Raw genomic sequence first — 19002 nt, 5'->3', positions numbered from 1 at the left:
CACGAAATTGGATGTTTGAGATATTTTGAAAACTGCAGGGAGGTTTGGGACAAATGTGACTCACTACCGCTTTCAGTACTTGGCATATATTGGGTATAAAAAATCGTAATTTCAAACTGCGAATACGTGCAGAGAGCCAGAATTTGGCTCCAAAATATTGCTCAGGCCTCGAAATTGGGATATTTGGGATATTTCGAAAACTGCAGGAGAGTTTGTGCGAAATGTGACTCACTGCCGCTTTTAGGACTTGGCATATGTTGGGTATAAAATGGCGTAATTTCAAACCGCGAATACGGGCATAGAGCAAGAATTTGGCTCCAAAATATGGCTCAGGCCTCGAAATTGGGATGTTTGGGATATTTTGAAAACTGCAGGGGGGTTTGGGACAAATGTTACCAAACGCCACATTCAGTACTTGGCATATATTGGGTATAAAAAAGTCGTAATTTCAAACTGCGAATACGTGCAGAGAGCCAGAGTTTGGCTCCAAAATATGGATCAGGCCTCGAAATTGGGATGTTTGGGATATTTCGAAAACTGCAGGGGAGTTTGTGCAAAATTTGACTCACTGCGCTTTCATGACTTGGCATATGTTGGGTATAAAAAGGTAATTTTAAACTGCGAATACTTGAATAGAGCTAGAATTTGGCTCAAAAATATTGCTCTGTGCTCGAAATTGGGATGTTTGGGATTGTGACGGTAACGCGTTGGTGTTCGGCTGTTCAAAGCTAGGGGTATGGCCTCGTCACATAGTATTAAAAAAAAAATAGAAAATCTGGAACTTCGTCTATGGTAAGGTAAGGAGAAGACACACAAAACACAAGTAAACTTTAACAATGAAATTTTAATTACGTTAAATAAACAAAACATGAATAAAATGGACATACAAATTCGTATAATAAAATCAATCAAAATAATAAGAATAATTAAATGACACAATGAAAAGTTACGTTAAGACAAGTGAGCAAAATAACAAGAAGTGCAATATACAAAAAATGGGAGGTGCTGGAATATTGGCTTTAAGTTATCACCTCTCTCAGTACACGTACGCCAAAGCTTACGTCTAGCAGGGAGAAATGTTAACTGTGTGAAAGCACGGAATATTCTGAGGACTGAGGTCGTGGCGGCCCCAGACATCAAGTAGTATGGGGGGGGGGGAGTGCAGTTGCAGCCCGACCGGCGACCAATCAGAGGAGCCGGCAGCAAGACGGGTAGTTTGGCGGTTTGAGTCTGAGCAGGTGTCCCTGGCTGCATACGTTTTGCTCTCTGGCAAACCTTGCTGGTGTTGTTGTCGTTGTTGGACATTTCTTCCATAGTAGTTTTATATAGTTGTAACGACGTAATTGTGGAGGGAAGAGCAGGCTCAATCTCTTGAAGGAGATTATTGTCACAACTCTCCCCCGAAGCCTGCGGTTCTGGAAGAAGTACGTCGTTATGTGGTTGAGTAATGGATGGAGTCGCTTCTACTTCATAAACTCTGGAGAGGGCATCGGCTATGGTGGTGTCAGAACCCTTGATATAGCGGATCTCCAGGTTGAAATCTTGTAAATACAGAGCCCATCGTAGAAGACGCTGGTTGGTGAATTGGGCTTGATGTAGGAAGCGGAGAGGGTTGTGGTCTGAGAAGATGGTGGTAGACCTGGCGCCTTGTAGGTACGGAGCTAAGTGTTGGAGGTTCAGGACGATGGATAGTAGCTCCTTTTCAATAGTGCTGTAGTTCCTCTGGTGTGGTTTCAGTTTGTAGCTGTAGTAGCTGACAGGTAGAACCTCCTCGCCTCGTTGTTGCATCAGGACACCACCAACGCCGGTACCACTGGCGTCGACATGAAGGACGAAAGGCTTGGTGATATCTGGAGAGGCGAGAATGGGGTTAGAACAAGGAGGAATTTGAGTTGTTCGAAAGCAACGGTTTGCTGCAAGGTCCAATTATACCGTTGCTTGGGACTGGTTAATAGAATTAGAGGTGTGGCGACTGTACTGAAATTCCTCACAAACCTACGGTAGTAGGAGGCAAGACCAAGGAAGCGCAGGAGCTGCTTCCTGGTGGTAGGCTGAGGATACTGTTGGATGGCTTGAGTGTGTGAGTCTAACGGAGCTATGCTGCCACTCCCAATAACATGACCCAGATAACGCACTTTACCTTTCGCGAAAGTGGACTTGCCCAGGTTGATGGTGAGGCCGCCTGTCAGGAGCTTGGAGAACAGACGTCGCAGCTGGAGCAGATGTTCACTCCAGGTGTTGGAGGCTACGACGATATCGTCCAGGTAGGCGTATGTGTTATCCAAGCCCTGGATGACACGGTTGACAGCTCTCTGAAAGGTGGCCGGGGCATTACATAGTCCGAAAGGAAGGCGTTCATATCTGAAAAGTCCAAAAGGAGTGATGAAGGCTGATATCTCTTTAGCGCGCTCCGTTAGACACACTTGATAGTACCCCTTAAGCAAGTCCACTTGGGACAAGTACTGGGCACTACCAATGGCATCAAGGATGTCATCTATCCTTGGCAAGGGGTAAGCATCCTTGACAGTTACATTGTTCAGTTTACGATAGTCGGTACATAACCGCACCTTACCTTGGGGTTTGGGCACCAAGATACAAGGTGAGGCCCAGGGGGACTCACAAGGTGTAGCCAGTCCATGATCCAAGAGGTACTGCACCTCAGCACGCATGACTTCCTTCTTGCTCGGGCTGATTCGGTAGAAAGGTTGACGAATCGCCCGGGTGTCGGGGAGCAGTTGAAGGTCGTGCTGGGTAACATTACACTCTTGGGGGTCATCTCGGAACAACTCTTGATGTTCTCTGAAGATCTTGACGAGAGGTGCACTATGATTATCCTGAAAGTATTTGGGAAGATCATTAAGGATTTCTGAATTAGAAAGCGCTGACTCCTTGTCAGTGCTTTCGGGAGGAGAAGCTGGGAAGGTCTCACTGTGGATGAAGGGTTCTGTGAAGGTGGAATAGTTAATTAGGACAGTGGGAGGAATACCATTATATTGCTTCAGGAGGTTGACGTGGCACAGCTGGGTCTTCCGCCGCCTATCTGGAGTCTCTATTACGTAGTTGTTGTTATTCCTGCACTCTTTGACGCGGTAGGGTCCTGAAAACCTGTTTTGGAAAGGTGAACCTGGGATAGGGAAGTATGCAAGGACGAAGTCTCCCGGCTTGAATTTTCTTACTTTGCTGGTCTGGTCGTAATGAGTCTTCATTCTCTCCTGGGCTTTCAATAGATTATCATGTGCAAAACGGTGGACTCTCTCTAGAATGTGTTGAAGGTTTTGAAGAAACTGGGGCACATTCTGATGCTCACTGAAGGTGGCATCTCTGAGAGAGTCTTTGAAAGCCTTAAGGGGAGTACGGCACTTACGGCCGTAGAGCATCTCATAAGGAGATACTCCTAGGGACTCATTGGGGAGACTTCTGTAAATACACATTATAAGGTCGATCTGCTTATCCCAATCCTTACAGGTTTCACTACAAAACTTTTTCAAGAGTGCTTTGATTGTCTGATGACTACGTTCAAGAGAACCCTGTGAAGCAGGATGATAGGGGCAGGACAATACCTGTTTGATGTTGAACTCTTCCAGTGTCCTCTTGAAGAGATCACTGGTGAAGTTGGTACCACAGTCGCTCTGAATCTCCCTGGGAAATCCGTATTGAGTGAAGATCTTCAATAGATGTTTTATAACCGTAGCAGCCGTGATGTTCTTCACTGGAACTGCTATGGGAAATCTGGTGGTAGGACACAGGATGGTTAGGATGTAGGCGTTACCTGAACTGGTCCGAGGTAAGGACCAACACAGTCTATTATGAGTCTGTGGAAAGGTTCCGCAGGCACCTGTATGGGAATCAGTGGCGCTCTGGGAATGGAGATGTTCGGTTTGCCTGCCATCTGACATGTATGACACTGTTTTACGTACTGTTTGACGTTATTTACCATACCTGGCCAGTAGTAGTCTTGACGAATTCCATGGTAAGTCTTGTTGAAGCCGTAGTGGGAGAGTGCTCCGTGGGCCAGGTGTAGAATAGTGGGCCGCAGGCTGGTAGGAATCACAAGTTGTTCGATGTTGGCCCAATCGTCCTCCTCCTTCAGTTTACTGGGTCTATATCTGCGGTAGAGCAAGTCGTTCTCTAGGAAGAACCCAGGAATACTGTCGGGTTGAGTCTCAGCCTGGAAAAACAATGGTGTTAAAGTAAGATCTTCCCTCTGCAACTTACGGAACTCCAACTTGGTCAGATGCGGGGGGAGTTTCTGAGGGTCTTGAGGGACAGCGGTAGCAGTAGAGTCAGCTGGCTGTGGACGTGCGGCTTGTGCACGGGTGGTCACGAGAACCGGAGGAGAAACTTCATCACTCTCTTGAACCTCTGCTGGAACATACTCTAGAATAGGGTTACTTGGCACAGAGTTACACACCTGGGGTTTGTCCATGACGATCAGGTTGGTCGGTTGCAGGTCTTCTGCCAAGTCGTTGCCTAGGAGAAGTTGCACTCCAGGCATGGGAAAAGGCTTTTCCCTGACGGCGACTTGGACTTCTCCTTTCACGTAGGGACAATCCAGGTGGACTCTGGCGAGAGGGTATGGAGTGGTAGCAGTGAGGTCGGTGATGAAGACAGTTTCTCCGGTGTAGACGATGTTGGGCACAGCCGACTTCAAGATGATCGATTGAAGAGCCGCTGTGTCCCTCAAGATCTTCAATTTAAAACGTCCCTCCGGATTTGAACCGTTGGCAGAGACAGTTCCAGTATACAGGTGGTTACTGAAAAGAGAAAGATCATTAACATTAACACCAACATTCATCACAGGCTTACCGGACTTAGGAGGAGTTGGTTTGGGTTTTTGTTGGTCAGTGGTTCCCTTGTATTGAGACTTACCACACTTGTCTATGGTACGTCCAGAGAGTCTACAATACTTGCAGTACAGTTGTGAACCAGCTTGATCGGGGCTCACTTTCTCGTAACTGTACCACGACTTCTTACTGGAGGATGGTTCGGGTGTCAGCCGGTGGATGAGGCTGTAAGTGTCAGCCGACTTAGCACACTTCAGGTAGTCGGTTTCGTCTTTATTTGCTAAGTAGAGGCGGACAGGAGGCGGCACACGCCTCAAGAATTCTTCAACAAGCATCAGGTTGACGAGTTCTGTAAAAGTAGAGACATGTGCTGCTTCCAGCCATTTCATGAAATACCTCCGTTTCGTGTTAGCAAACTCGAGGAAGGTAGTGGTACTTGCCTTCATGTGGTCACGGAATTTCCTTCTATAACTTTCTGTGGAAAGTAGGTAGGCGTCCAACACTGCTTGTTTCAGAGTCTGGTAGTCATTCTCAGACGCCAAAGTACTGAGTGTGACTGCAGCTCTACCTGTAAGATGGACTCTGAGAAGCGTGGCCCATTGGTCGACAGGCCAAATGAGTTGATTAGCAAGGGTTTCAAAGGTGGTAAAGAACACATCAACTTCTGCTTCTACAAAGGATGGCATTAACTTACTTGCATGTGATATATTAAAACTGACGGGAAGATTGGCAGTAGCTTGCTGGCGTTGAGTGAAGTGTGAAGTTTCCAAGGCGATTTCGCGTTGACGACACTCTAGAGCCAGAGTCGCTTGTTGCTTGTCATGTTCGCGTTGCATCTCCAACTCGCGTTGTTTGGTTTCAAGCCGTAAGCGTTCTCGCTCCTGGAGTGTTTCAAGCTGTACTCGTTCCCGCTCCTGGAGTAAGGCAATCTCACGTTCTTGTTCTTCCCTTCGTATGGCAGCAGCTCGTTCTTGTTGTTCGAGGGCTTCCCTTTGCTGCTCACGTTCAATCTTGGCCAGCTCTAGTTTGAGTTTCAGCGTTGCCAAATCAGTTTTATCTGCAATATAGTAAGTTTCATGAGTTTCAGAGTCTATCTTACCTTGCTCTAAATAGTAATCCAGCAACAGGTTGTATAGGTCATTTTTGTTGGCTTGGTAGGGAACTTCTAGTTGATACTCATGTGCAAGAGTTTGTAATTCAGTCCTCTTGGCACGACTTAAAGTCCCTATTTCACCTGCTGGATTTGCACGGAAAGCTTGGAGACGAAACATGGTGAAATTAGCAAATAAAGGTACACGAATATTCAATAGTGAATGTCAGAAACAGGACAACGTGGCAACTGGTACCTATCCTGTGAGATCTTTAACAATTAAAGTTAAGTAAAAGATGTTAAATGATTAAATTAAATCAAGGGCGCAGGAAATCTTGTACCCGGTACTCATGTAAGAGGATAAGGGCAAGAAAATCCTACTAATAAATGAAACAGAGTTTCGAAAACAAATGAAACAGTAAATTGCCTCAAAAGTAAAATTGGCAGTCCAAGGATGTAGGCATACCTTGCCAAGTCTCTATAGGACATAAAGCAAGTTTTTCCTACTGAATTTAATATGATACTTACAGAATTAGCGAACTTTTGTGCTCTGAAAAAGTAAGCTAATTCCCTACCGTTGTATGTATCATCATCTCTGACTGACGTGTAGGGGTGCGAGGTGTCAACTGGTGACGAGAACTGCTGCTGAGGTCCCAATTCAGCAACTACAGTTCGAGCTAGAGGAACTATGGCCCTCTTTATCCTCCTACAGTCAGATTGCAGAAGATTGGGTACTCTTGACCCGGGGCAGACCAGAGTACCAGGGTACCAATATGATGATCTGTCAAAATGAGAAATATCCAAGGGACAAAGATGGTAAACACGAGTAATAACACGGAGGGAGAGATGACCAATTAAGAGTATGACTGCGGCCTACAGTCACCACGTAATCCAAAGTTGTCTCACCTTCACTATATGTTACTCTCGTAATGCACAATACACCGCACCTTATAAAAATGAAATGAATATGAAAAATAGTAAAGCTACGTTAACAAAGTTAAATACGCTTACCATAAATTACCACTTGGCACCAGTACCTGAGTGAAGCTCCCGGACAGGCCCCCATATAATATGTGACGGTAACGCGTTGGTGTTCGGCTGTTCAAAGCTAGGGGTATGGCCTCGTCACATAGTATTAAAAAAATAATAGAAAATCTGGAACTTCGTCTGTGGTAAGGTAAGGAGAAGACACACAAAACACAAGTAAACTTTAACAATGAAATTTTAATTACGTTAAATAAACAAAACATGAATAAAATGGACATACAAATTCGTATAATAAAATCAATCAAAATAATAAGAATAATTAAATGACACAATGAAAAGTTACGTTAAGACAAGTGAGCAAAATAACAAGAAGTGCAATATACAAAAAATGGGAGGTGCTGGAATATTGGCTTTAAGTTATCACCTCTCTCAGTACACGTACGCCAAAGCTTACGTCTAGCAGGGAGAAATGTTAACTGTGTGAAAGCACGGAATATTCTGAGGACTGAGGTCGTGGCGGCCCCAGACATCAAGTAGTATGGGGGGGGGGGAGTGCAGTTGCAGCCCGACCGGCGACCAATCAGAGGAGCCGGCAGCAAGACGGGTAGTTTGGCGGTTTGAGTCTGAGCAGGTGTTCCTGGCTGCATACGTTTTGCTCTCTGGCAAACCTTGCTGGTGTTGTTGTCGTTGTTGGACATTTCTTCCATAGTAGTTTTATATAGTTGTAACGACGTAATTGTGGAGGGAAGAGCAGGCTCAATCTCTTGAAGGAGATTATTGTCACAGGGATATTTTGAAAACTCCAGGGGGGTTTGGGAGCAATATGACCAAACGCCGCTTTCAGAACTTGGCATATGTTGGGTAAAAAGTCGTAATTTCAAACTGCGAATACGTGCAGAGAGCTTGAATTTGGCTCCAAAATATGGATCAGGCCTCGAAAGTGGGATGTTTGGGATATTTTGAAAACTGCAGGGGAGTTTGTGCAAAATGTGACTCACTGCCGCTTTCAGTACATGGCATATGTTGGGTATAAAAAGTCGTAATATCAAACTGCGAATACTTGCAGAGAGCCAAAATTTGGCACCAAAATATTGCTCAGGCCTCGAAATTGGGATATTTGGGATATTTTGAAAACTGCAGGGGAGTTTGTGCGAAATGTGACTCACTGCTGCTTTCAGTACTTGGCATATGTTGGGTATAAAAAGTCGTAATTTCAAACTGCGAATACGGGCAGAGAGCCAGAATTTGGCTCAAAATATGGCTCAGGCGTCGAAATTGGATATTTGGGATATTTCGAAAACTGCAAGGGAGTTTGTGCGAAATGTGACTCACTACCGCTTTCAGTACTTGGCATATGTTGGGTAAAAAATTTCGTAATTTCAAACCGCGAATACGTGCATAGAGCCTGAATTTTGCTCCAAAATATGGCTCAGGCCACGAAATTGGGATGTTTGGGATATTTTGAAAACTACAGGGGGGGATTGGGACAAATGTGACCAAACGCCGCGTTCAGTACTGGGCATATGTTGGGTACAAAAAAGTCGTAATTTCAAACTGCGAATACGTTCAGAGAGCCAGAATTTGGCTCCAAAATATGGCTCAGGCCTCGAAATTGGGATGTTTGTGATATTTTGAAAACTGTAGGGAGGGTTTGGGACAAATGTGACCAAACGCCGCTTTCAGTACTTGGTATATGTTGGGTATCAAAAACTCGTAATTTCAAATTTCGAATACGTGCAGAGAGCCAGAACTTGGCTCCAAAATATGGCTCAGGCCTCGAAATTGGGATGTTTGGGATATTTTGAAATCTGCAGGGGGGATTGAGACAAATGTGACAAAACGCCGCTTTCACTACTTGGTTGGGTATAAAAAGTCGTAATTTCAAACTGCGAATACGTGCAGAGAGCCAGAATTTGGCTCCAAAAAGCTCATGCCTCGATATTGAGATGTTTTAGATATTTTGAAAACTGCAGGGAGGTTTGGGACAAATGTGACCAAACGCCAATTTCATTACTTGGCATATGTTGGGCATAAGAAGTCGTAATTTCAAACTGCGAATACGTGCAGAGAGCCAGAATTTGGCTCCAAAATATGGCTCAGGCCTCAAAATTGGGATATTTGGGATATTTCGAAAACTGCAGGGGAGTTTGTGCGAAATGTGACTCACTGCCGCTTTCAAAACTTGGCATATGTTTGGTATAAAATCTCGTAATTGCAAACCGCGAATACGTGCATAGAGCAAGAATTTGGTTCCAAAGTATGGCTCAGGCCTCAAAATTGGGATGTTTGGGATATTTTGAAAACTGCAGGGGGGTTTGGGACAAATGTGACCAAACGCCGCTTTCTGTACTTGGTATATGTTGGGTATAAAAAAGTCGTAATTTCAAACTGTGAATACATGCAGAGAGCCAGAATTTAGCTCCAAAATATGGCTCAGGCCTCGAAATTGGGATGTTTGGGATATTTTGAAACTGCAGGGGGGATTGAGACAAATGTGACCAAACGCCGCTTTCAGTACTTGGCATATGTTGGGTATAAAATGTGGTAATTTCAAACTGCGAATACATGCAGAGAGCCAGAGTTTGGCTCCAAAATATGGATCAGGCCTCGAAATTGGGATGTTTGGGATATTTCGAAAACTGCAGGGGAGTTTGTGCAAAATTTGACTCACTGCCGCTTTCATGACTTGGCATATGTTGGGTATAAAAAGGTAATTTTAAACTGCGAATACTTGAATAGAGCTAGAATTTGGCTCAAAAATATTGCTCTGTGCTCGAAATTGGGATGTTTGGGATATTTTTTAAACTGCTGGGAGGTTTGGGACAAATGTAACCAAACGCCGCTTTCAGTACTTGGCATATGTTGGGTATAAAAAAGTTGTAGTTTCAAACTGCGAATACGTGCAGAGAGCCTGAATTTGGCTCCAAAATATGGCTCAGGCCTCAAAATAGGGATATTTGGTATATTTCAAAACTGCAGTAGAGTTTGTGCGAAATGTGACTCACTGCATGCCGCTTTCAGGACTTGGCATATGTGGGTATAAAATGTCGTAATTTCAAACCACGAATACGTGCATAGAGCCAGAATTTGGCTCCAAAATTTGGCTTAGGCCTCAAAATAGGGATGTTTGGGATATTTTGAAAACTACAGGGGGGGGGGGTTGGGACAAATGTGACCAAATCCCGCGTTCAGTACTTGGCATATGTTGGGTATAAAAAAGTCGTAATTTCAAACTGCGAATAGGTGCAGAGAGCCAGCATTTGGCTCCAAAATATTGCTCAGTCCTCGAAATTGGGATGTTTGGGATATTTTGAAAATTGCAGGGGGGTTTGGGACAAATTTGACCAAACGCCGCTTTCAGAACTTGGCATATGTTGAGTATAAAAAGTCGTAATTTCAAACTGCGAATACGTGCAGAGAGCTTGAATTAGACTCCAAAATATGGCTCAGGTGTCGAAATTGGGATATTTGGGATATTTCGAAAACTGGAAGGGAGTTTGTGCAAAACGTGACTCACTGCCTCTTTCAGGACTTGGCATATGTTTGAATAAAGTCGTAATTTCAAACTGCGAAAACGTGCAGAGAGCTTGAATTTGACTCCAAAATATAGCTCAGGCCTCAAAATTGGGATATTTGGATATTTCGAAAACTGTAGGGGAGCTTGTGCGAAATGTGACTCACTGCCGCTTTCAGAACAAGGCATATGTTGGGGATAAAGTCTCGTAATTTCAAACCGCGAATACGTGCATAGAGCCAGAATTTGGCTCCAAAATATGGCTCAGGCCTCGAAATTGGATGTTTGGGATATTTTGAAAACTGCAGGGGGGGTTTGGGACAAATGTGACAAACGCGCTTCTGTACTTGGTATATGTTGGGTAAAAAAGTCGTAATTTCAAACTGCGAATCGTGCAGAGAGCCAGAATTTGGCTCAAAATATGGCTCAGGCCTCGAAATTGGGATGTTTGGATATTTTGAAAACTGCAGGGGGGATTGAGACAAATGTGACCAAACGCCGCTTTCAGTATTTGGCATATGTTGGGTAAAAAAATTGGTAATTTCAACTGCGAATACGTGCAGAGGCCAGAATTTGGCTCCAAAATATGGCTCAGGCCTCAAAATTGGATATTTGATATTTCGAAAACTGCAGGGGAGTTTGTGCGAAATGTGACTCACTGCCGCTTTCAGGACTTGGCATATGTTGGGTATAAAAGTCGTAATTTCAAACTGCGAATACGTGCATAGAGCCAGAATTTGGCTCCAAAATTGCTAGGCCTCGAAATTGGGATGTTTGGGATATTTGAAAACTGCAGGGATTTGACAAATGTGACCAAAAGCCGCTTTCAGTACTTGGCATATGTTGGGCATAAAAAGTCGTAATTTTCAAACTGCGAATACGTGCAGAGAGCAATTTGGCTCAAAATATGGCTCAGCCTCGAAATTGGGATATTTGGGATATTTCGAAAACTGCAGGAGGTTTGGACAATGTGACTCACGCCGTTTCAGACTTGGCATATGTTGGGTATAAAAGTCGTAATTTCAAACGCGAATACGTGCAGAGAGCTGAATTTGGCTCCAAAATATGGCTCAGGCCTCGAAATTGGGATGTTTGGATATTTTGAAAACTGCAGGGGGTTTGGACAAATGTGACCAAACGCCGCTTTCAGTACTTGGCATATGTTGGGTAAAAAAGTCGTAATTTCAAACTGCGAATACGTGCAGAGAGCCAGAATTTGGCTCAAAATATGGCTCAGGCCTCGAAATTGGGATATTTGGGATATTTCGAAAACTGCAGGGGAGTTTGTGCAAAATGTGACTCACTGCCGCTTTCAGTACTTCATATGTTGGGTATAAAAATCGTAATTTAAAACGCGAATACGTGCAGAGAGCCAGAATTTGGCTAAAATATGGCTCAGGCCTCGAAATTGGATGTTTGGGATATTTTGAAAACTGCAGGGGGTTTGGGACAAATGTGACCAAACGCCGCTTTCAGTACTTGGCATATGTTGGGTAAAAAAGTCGTAATTTCAAACTGCGAATACGTGCAGAGAGCAGAATTTGGCTCCAAAATATGGCTCAGGCCTCGAAATTGGGATATTTGGGATATTTCGAAAACTGCAGGGGAGTTTGTGCAAAATGTGACTCACGCTTTCAGGACTTGGCATATGTTGGGTATAAAAAAGTCGTAATTTCAAACTGCGAATACGTGCAGAGCCGAGTTTGGCTCCAAAATATTGCTCAGTCCTCGAAATTGGGATGTTTGGGATATTTTGAAAACTGCAGGGGGTTTGGGACATTGTGACTAAACGCCGCTTTCAGTACTTGGCATATGTTGGGTATAAAAAGTCGTAATTTCAAACTGCGAATACGTGCAGAGAGCAGAATTTGGCTCCAAAATATGGCTCAGGCCTCGAAATTGGATGTTTGGATATTTTGAAAACTGCAGGGGATGTGGCAAATGTGACCACGCCTGCTTCAGTACTTGGCATATGTTGGGTATAAAAAGTCGTAATTTCAAACTGCGAATACTTGCAGAGAGCCAAAATTTGGCTCCAAAATATGGCTCAGGCGAAATTGGGATATTTGGGATATTTGAAAACTGCAGGGGAGTTTGTGCAAATGTGACTCACTGCTGCTTTCAGTACTTGGCATATGTTGGGTATAAAAATCGTAATTTCAAACGCGAATACGTGCATAGAGCCAGAATTTGGCTCCAAAATATAGTTCATGCCTGGAAATTGGAATATTTGGGATATTTCGAAAACTGCAGAGGAGTTTGTCAAAATGTGACTAACTGCCGCTTTCAGGACTTGGCATATGTTGAATAAAAGTCGTAATTTCAACTGCGAATACGTGCATAGAGCCAGATTTGGCTCCAAAATATGGCTCAGGCATCGAAATTGGGATGTTTAGGATATTTTGAAAACTGCAGGGGGTTTGGGACCAATATGACCAAACGCCGCTCTCAGATCTTGGCATATGTTGGTTGGTATAAAAATTCGTAATTTCAAACTGCGAATACGTGCAGAGAGCTTGAATTTGGCTCCAAAATATGGCTCAGGCCTCGAAATTGGGATGTTTGGGATATTTTGAAAACTGCAGGGGGTTTGGGACCAATATGACCAAACGCCGCTCTCAGAACTTGGCATATGTTGGGTATAAAAAGTCGTAATTTCAAATTGCGAATACGTGCAGAGAGCTTGAATTTGGCTTCAAAAATTGGCTCAGGCCTCGAAAGTGGGATGTTTGGGATATTTTGAAAACTGCAGGGGAGTTTGTGCAAAATGTGACTCACTGCCGCTTTCAGTACTTGGCATATGTTGGGTATAAAAAGCCGTAATATCAAACTGCGAATACTTGCAGAGAGCCAAATTTGGCTCCAAAATATGCTCAGGCCTCGAAATTGGGATATTTGGGATATTTCGAAAACTGCAGGGGAGTTTGTGCAAAATGTGACTCACTGCTGCTTTCAGTACTTGGAATATGTTGGGTATAACATAACGTAATTTCAAACCGCGAATACGTGCATAGAGCCAGAATTTGGCTCCAAAATATAGTTCATGCCTGGAAATTGGAAATTTGGGATATTTCGAAAACTGCAGAGGAGTTTGTTCAAATGTGACTAACTGCTGCTTTCAGGACTTATCATATGTTGGGAATAAAAAGTCGTAATTTCAATCTGCGAATACGTGCATAGAGCCAGATTTGGCTCCAAAATATGGCTTAGGCATCGAAATTGGGATGTTTAGGATATTTTGAAAACTGCAGGGGGTTTGGGACAATATGACCAAACGCCGCTCTCAGATCTTGGCATATGTTGGGTATAAAAATTCGTAATTTCAAACTGCGAATACGTGCAGAGAGCTTGAATTTGGCTCCAAATATGGCTCAGGCCTCGAAATTGGGATATTTGGGATATTTTGAAAACTGCAGGGGAGTTTGTGCAAAATGTGACTCACTGCTGCTTTCATTACTTGGCATATGTTGGGTATAAAAAGTCGTAATATCAAACTGTGAATTCGTGCAGAGAGCCAAACGTTGGCTCCAAAATATGCTCAGGTCTCGATATTGGGATGTTTGGGATATTTTGAAAATTGCAGGGAGGTTTGGGAAATGTGACCAAACGCCGCTTTCAGTACTTGGCATATGTTGGGTATAAAAAAGTCGCAATTTCAAACTGCGAATACGTGCAGAGAGCAAGAATTTGGCTCCAAAACATGGCTCAGGCCTCGAAATTGGGATATTTATGATATTTTGAAAACTGCAGGGGAGTTTGTGCAAAATGTGACTAACTGCTGCTTTCAGTTCTTGGCATATGTTGGGTATAAAAAGTCGTAATTTCAAACTGCGAATACGGGCAGAGAGCCAGAATTTGGCTCCAAAATATGACTCAGACCTCGAAATTGGGATGTTTGGGATATTTTGAAAACTGCAAGGGGGATTGAGACAAATGTGACCAAACGCCGCTTTCAGTCCCTGGCATATGTTGGGTATAAAAAAGTGGTAATTTCAAACCGCGAATACGTGCATAGAGCCAGAATTTGGCTCCAAAATATAGTTCATGCCTGGAAATTGGAATATTTGGGATATTTCGAAAACTGCAGAGGAGTTTGTTCAAAATGTGACTAACTGCCGCTTTCAGGACTTATCATATGTTGGAATAAAAAGTCGTAATTTCAATCTGCGAATACGTGCATAGAGCCAGATTTGGCTCCAAAATATGGCTCAGGCCTCGAAATTGGGATGTTTAGGATATTTTGAAAACTGCAGGGGGGTTTGGGACCAATATGACCAAACGCCGCACTCAGATCTTGGCATATGTTGGGTATAAAAAGTCGTAATTTCAAACTGCGAATACTTGCAGAGAGCCAAAATTTGGCTTCAAAAATTGGCTCAGGCCTCGAAAGTGGGATGTTTGGGATATTTTGAAAACTGCAGGGGAGTTTGTGCAAAATGTGACTCACTGCCGCTTTCAGTACTTGGCATATGTTGGGTATCAAAAGCCGTAATATAAAACTGCGAATACTTGCAGAGAGCCAAAATTTGGCTCCAAAATATTGCTCAGGCCTCGAAATTGGGATATTTGGGATATTTCGAAAACTGCAGGGGAGTTTGTGCAAAATGTGACTCTCTGCTTCTTTCAGTACTTGGCATATGTTGGGTATAACATATCGTAATTTCAAACCGCGAATACGTGCATAAAGCCAGAATTTGGCTCCAAAATATAGTTCATGCCTGGAAATTGGAATGTTTGGGATATTTCGAAAACTGCAGAGGAGTTTGTTCAAAATGTGACTCACTGCCGCTTTCAGGACTTATCATATGTTGGGAATAAAAGTCGTAATTTCAATCTGCGAATACGTGCATAGAGCCAGAATTTGGCTCCAAAATATAGTTCATGCCTGGAAATTGGAATATTTGGGATATTTCGAAAACTGCAGGGGAGTTTGTGCGAAATGTGACTCACTGCCGCTTTCAGGACTTGGCATATGTTGGGTATAAAATGGCGTAACATCAAACCGCGAATACGTGCATAGAGCCAGAATTTGGCTCCAAAATATGGCTCAGGCCTCGAAATTGGGATGTTTGGGATATTTTGAAAACTGCAAGGGGGGATTGGGACAAAGGCTACCAAACGCCGCTTTCAGTACTTGGCATATATTGGGTATAAAAAAGTCGTAATTTCAAACTGCGAATACGTGCAGAGAGCCAGAGTTTGGCTCCAAAATATGGCTCAGGCCACGAAATTGGGATATTTGGGATATTTCGAAAACTGCAGAGGGGTTTGTGCAAAATGTGACTCACTGCTGCTTTCAGTACTTGGCATATGTTGGGTAAAAAATCGTAATATTAAACTGCGAATACGTGGAGAGAGCCAGAATTTTGCTCCATAATATGGCTCAGGCCTCGATATTGTGATGATTGGGATATTTTGAAAACTGCAGGGAGGTTTGGGACAAATGTGACCAAACGCCACTTTCAGTACTTGGCATATGTTGGGTATAAAAAGTCGTAATTTCAAACTGCGAATACGTGCAGAGAGCCAGAATTTGGCTCCAAAATATGGCTCAGGCATCGAAATTGGGATATTTGGGATATTTCGAAAACTGCAAGGAAGTTTGTTCAAAATGTGACTCACTGCTGCTTTCAGGAATTGGCATATGTTGGGTATAAAAAGTCGTAATTTCAATCTGCGAATACGTGCATAGAGCCAGAATTTGGCTCCAAAATATGGCTCAGGCCTCGAAATTGGGATGTTTGGGATATTTTGTAAACTGCTGGGGGGGTTTGGGACAAATGTGACCAAACGCCGCTTTCAGTACTTGGCATATGTTGGGTATAAAATGTTGTAATTTTAAAACGCGTATACGTGCATAGAGCCAGAATTTGGCTCCAAAATATGGCTCAGGCCTCGAAATTGGGATGTTTGTGATATTTTGAAACTGCAGGGGGGGTTTGGGCCAAATATGACTAAACGCCATTTTCAGTACTTGGTATATGTTGGGCATAAAAAAGTCGTAATTTCAAACTGCGAATACGTGCAGAGAGCCAGAACTTGGCTCAAAAATATGGCTCAGGCCTCGAAATTGGGATGTTTGGGATATTTTGAAAACTGCAGGGGGGATTGAGACAAATGTGACCAAACGCCGCTTTCAGAACTTGGCATATGTTGGGTATAAAAAGTCGTAATTTCAAACTGCGAATACGTGCAGAGAGCTTGAATTTGGCTCCAAAATATGGCTCAGGCCTCGAAAGTGGGATGTTTAGGATATTTTGAAAACTGCAGGGGAGTTTGTGCAAAATGTGACTCACTGCTGCTTTCAGTACTTGGCATATGTTGGGTATAAAAAGTCGTAATTTCAAACAGCGAATATGTGCAGAGAGCCAGAATTTGGCTCCAAAATATGGCTCAGGCGTCGAAATTGGGATATTTGGGATATTTCGAAAACTGCAAGGGAGTTTGTACGAAATGTGACTCACTGCCGCTTCAGGACTTGGCATATGTTGGGTAAAAAATGTCGTAATTTCAAACCGCGAATACGTGCATAGAGCCTGAATTTTGCTCGAAAATATGGCCCAGGCCTCGAAATTGGGATGTTTGTGATATTTTGAAAAGTGCAGAGAGGGTATGGGACAAATGTGACCAAACGCCGCTTTCAGTACTTGGTATATGTTGGGTATAAAAAACTCGTAATTTCAAACTGCGAATACGTGCAGAAAGCCAGAATTTGGCTCCAAAATATGGCTCAGGCCTCGAAATTGGGATGTTTGGGATATTTTAAAAACTGTAGGGGGGGTTTGGGACAAATGTGACCAAACGCTGCTTTCTGTACTTGGAATATGTTGTGTATAAAAAATTCGTAATTTCATACTGCGAATACGTGCAGAGAGCCAGAATTTAGCTCCAAAATATGGCTCAGGCCTCAAAATTGGGATGTTTGGGATATTTTGAAAACTGCAGGGGGGATTGAGACAAATGTGACCAAACGCCGCTTTCAGTACTTGGCATATGTTGGGTATAAAAAAGTGGTAATTTCAAACTGCGAATACATGCAGAGAGCCAGAATTTGACTCCAAAATATGGCTCAGGCCTCAAATTGGGATATTTATGATATTTCAAAAACTGCAGGGAGTTTGTGCGAAATGTGACTCACTGCCGCTTTCAGGACTTGGCACATGTTGGGTATAAAATATCATAATTTCAAACCGCGAATACATGCATAGAGCCAGAATTTGGCTCCAAAATAGTGCTCAGGCCTCGAAATTGGGATGTTTGGGATTTTTGAAAACTGCAGGGGGGGTTTGGACAAATGTGACCAAACGCTGCTTTTAGTACTTGGCATATGTTGGCATAAAAAGTCGTATTTTCAAACTGCGAATACGTGCAGAGAGCCAGAATTTGGCTCGAAAATATTTCTCAGTCCTCGAAATTGGATATTTGGGATATTTGAAAACTGCAGGGGAGTTTGTGCGAAATGTGACTCACTGCCGGTTTCAGGACTTGGCATATGTTGGGTATAAAATGTCGTAATTTCAAACCGCGAATACCTGCATAGAGCTAGAATATGGCTCCAAAATATGGCTCAGGCCTCGAAATTGGAATGTTTCGGATATTTTGAAAACTGCAGGAGGGTTTGGGACAAAGGTTACCAAACGCCGCTTTCAGAACTTGGCATATGTTGGGTATAAAATATTGGTAATTTTAAACTGAGAATAAGTGCAGAGATCCAGAATTTGCCTCCAAAATATGGCTCAGGCATCGAAATTAGGATATTTGGGATATTTCGAAAACTGCAGGGGAGTTTGTGCTAAATGTGATTCACTGCTGCTTTCAGGACTTGGCATATGTTGGGTATAAAAATCGTTATTTCAAACTGCGAATATGTGCAGAGAGCCAGAATTTGGCTCCAAAATATGGCTCAGGTGTCGAAGTTGGGATATTTCGGGTATTTCGAAAACTGCAAGGGAACTTGTGCAAAATGTGACTCACTGCCGCTTTCAAGACTTGGCATATGTTGGGTATAAAAATCGTTATTTCAAACTACGAATACGTGCAGAGAGCTTGAATTTTGCTCCAAAATATGGCTCAAGCCTCGAAAGTGGGATGTTTGGGATATTTTGAAAACTGCAGGGGAGTTTGTGCAAAATGTGACTAACTGCTGCTTTCATTACTTGTAATTATTTGTGTATAAAAAGTCGTAATTCAAACTGCGAATATGTGCAGAGAGCAGAATTTGGCGCCAAAATATGGCTCAGGCGTCGAAATTGGGATATTTGGGATATTTTGAAAACTGCAGGGGAGTTGTGCAATATGTGACACACTGCTGCTTTCAGTTCTTGGCATATGTTGGGTATAAAAAGTCGTAATTTCAAACTGCGAATACGTGCAGAGAGCCAGAATTGGCTCCAAAATATTGTTCAGTCCTCGAAATTGGGATGTTTGGGATATTTCGAAAACTGCAGGGGGGGTTTGGGACAAATTGACCAAACGCCGCTTTCAGTACTTGGTATATGTTGGGTATAAAAAAGTCGTAATTTCAAACTGCGAATACGTGCAGAGAGCAGAATTGGCTCTAAAATATGGCTCAGGCCTCGAAATTGGAAGTTTGGGATATTTTGAAAACTGCAGGGGGATTAAGACAA

This window comes from Procambarus clarkii, chromosome 10 (assembly GCF_040958095.1).
Source record: "Procambarus clarkii isolate CNS0578487 chromosome 10, FALCON_Pclarkii_2.0, whole genome shotgun sequence".
NCBI lineage: Eukaryota > Metazoa > Arthropoda > Malacostraca > Decapoda > Cambaridae > Procambarus > Procambarus clarkii.
This window is presented reverse-complemented; position numbering follows the sequence as displayed.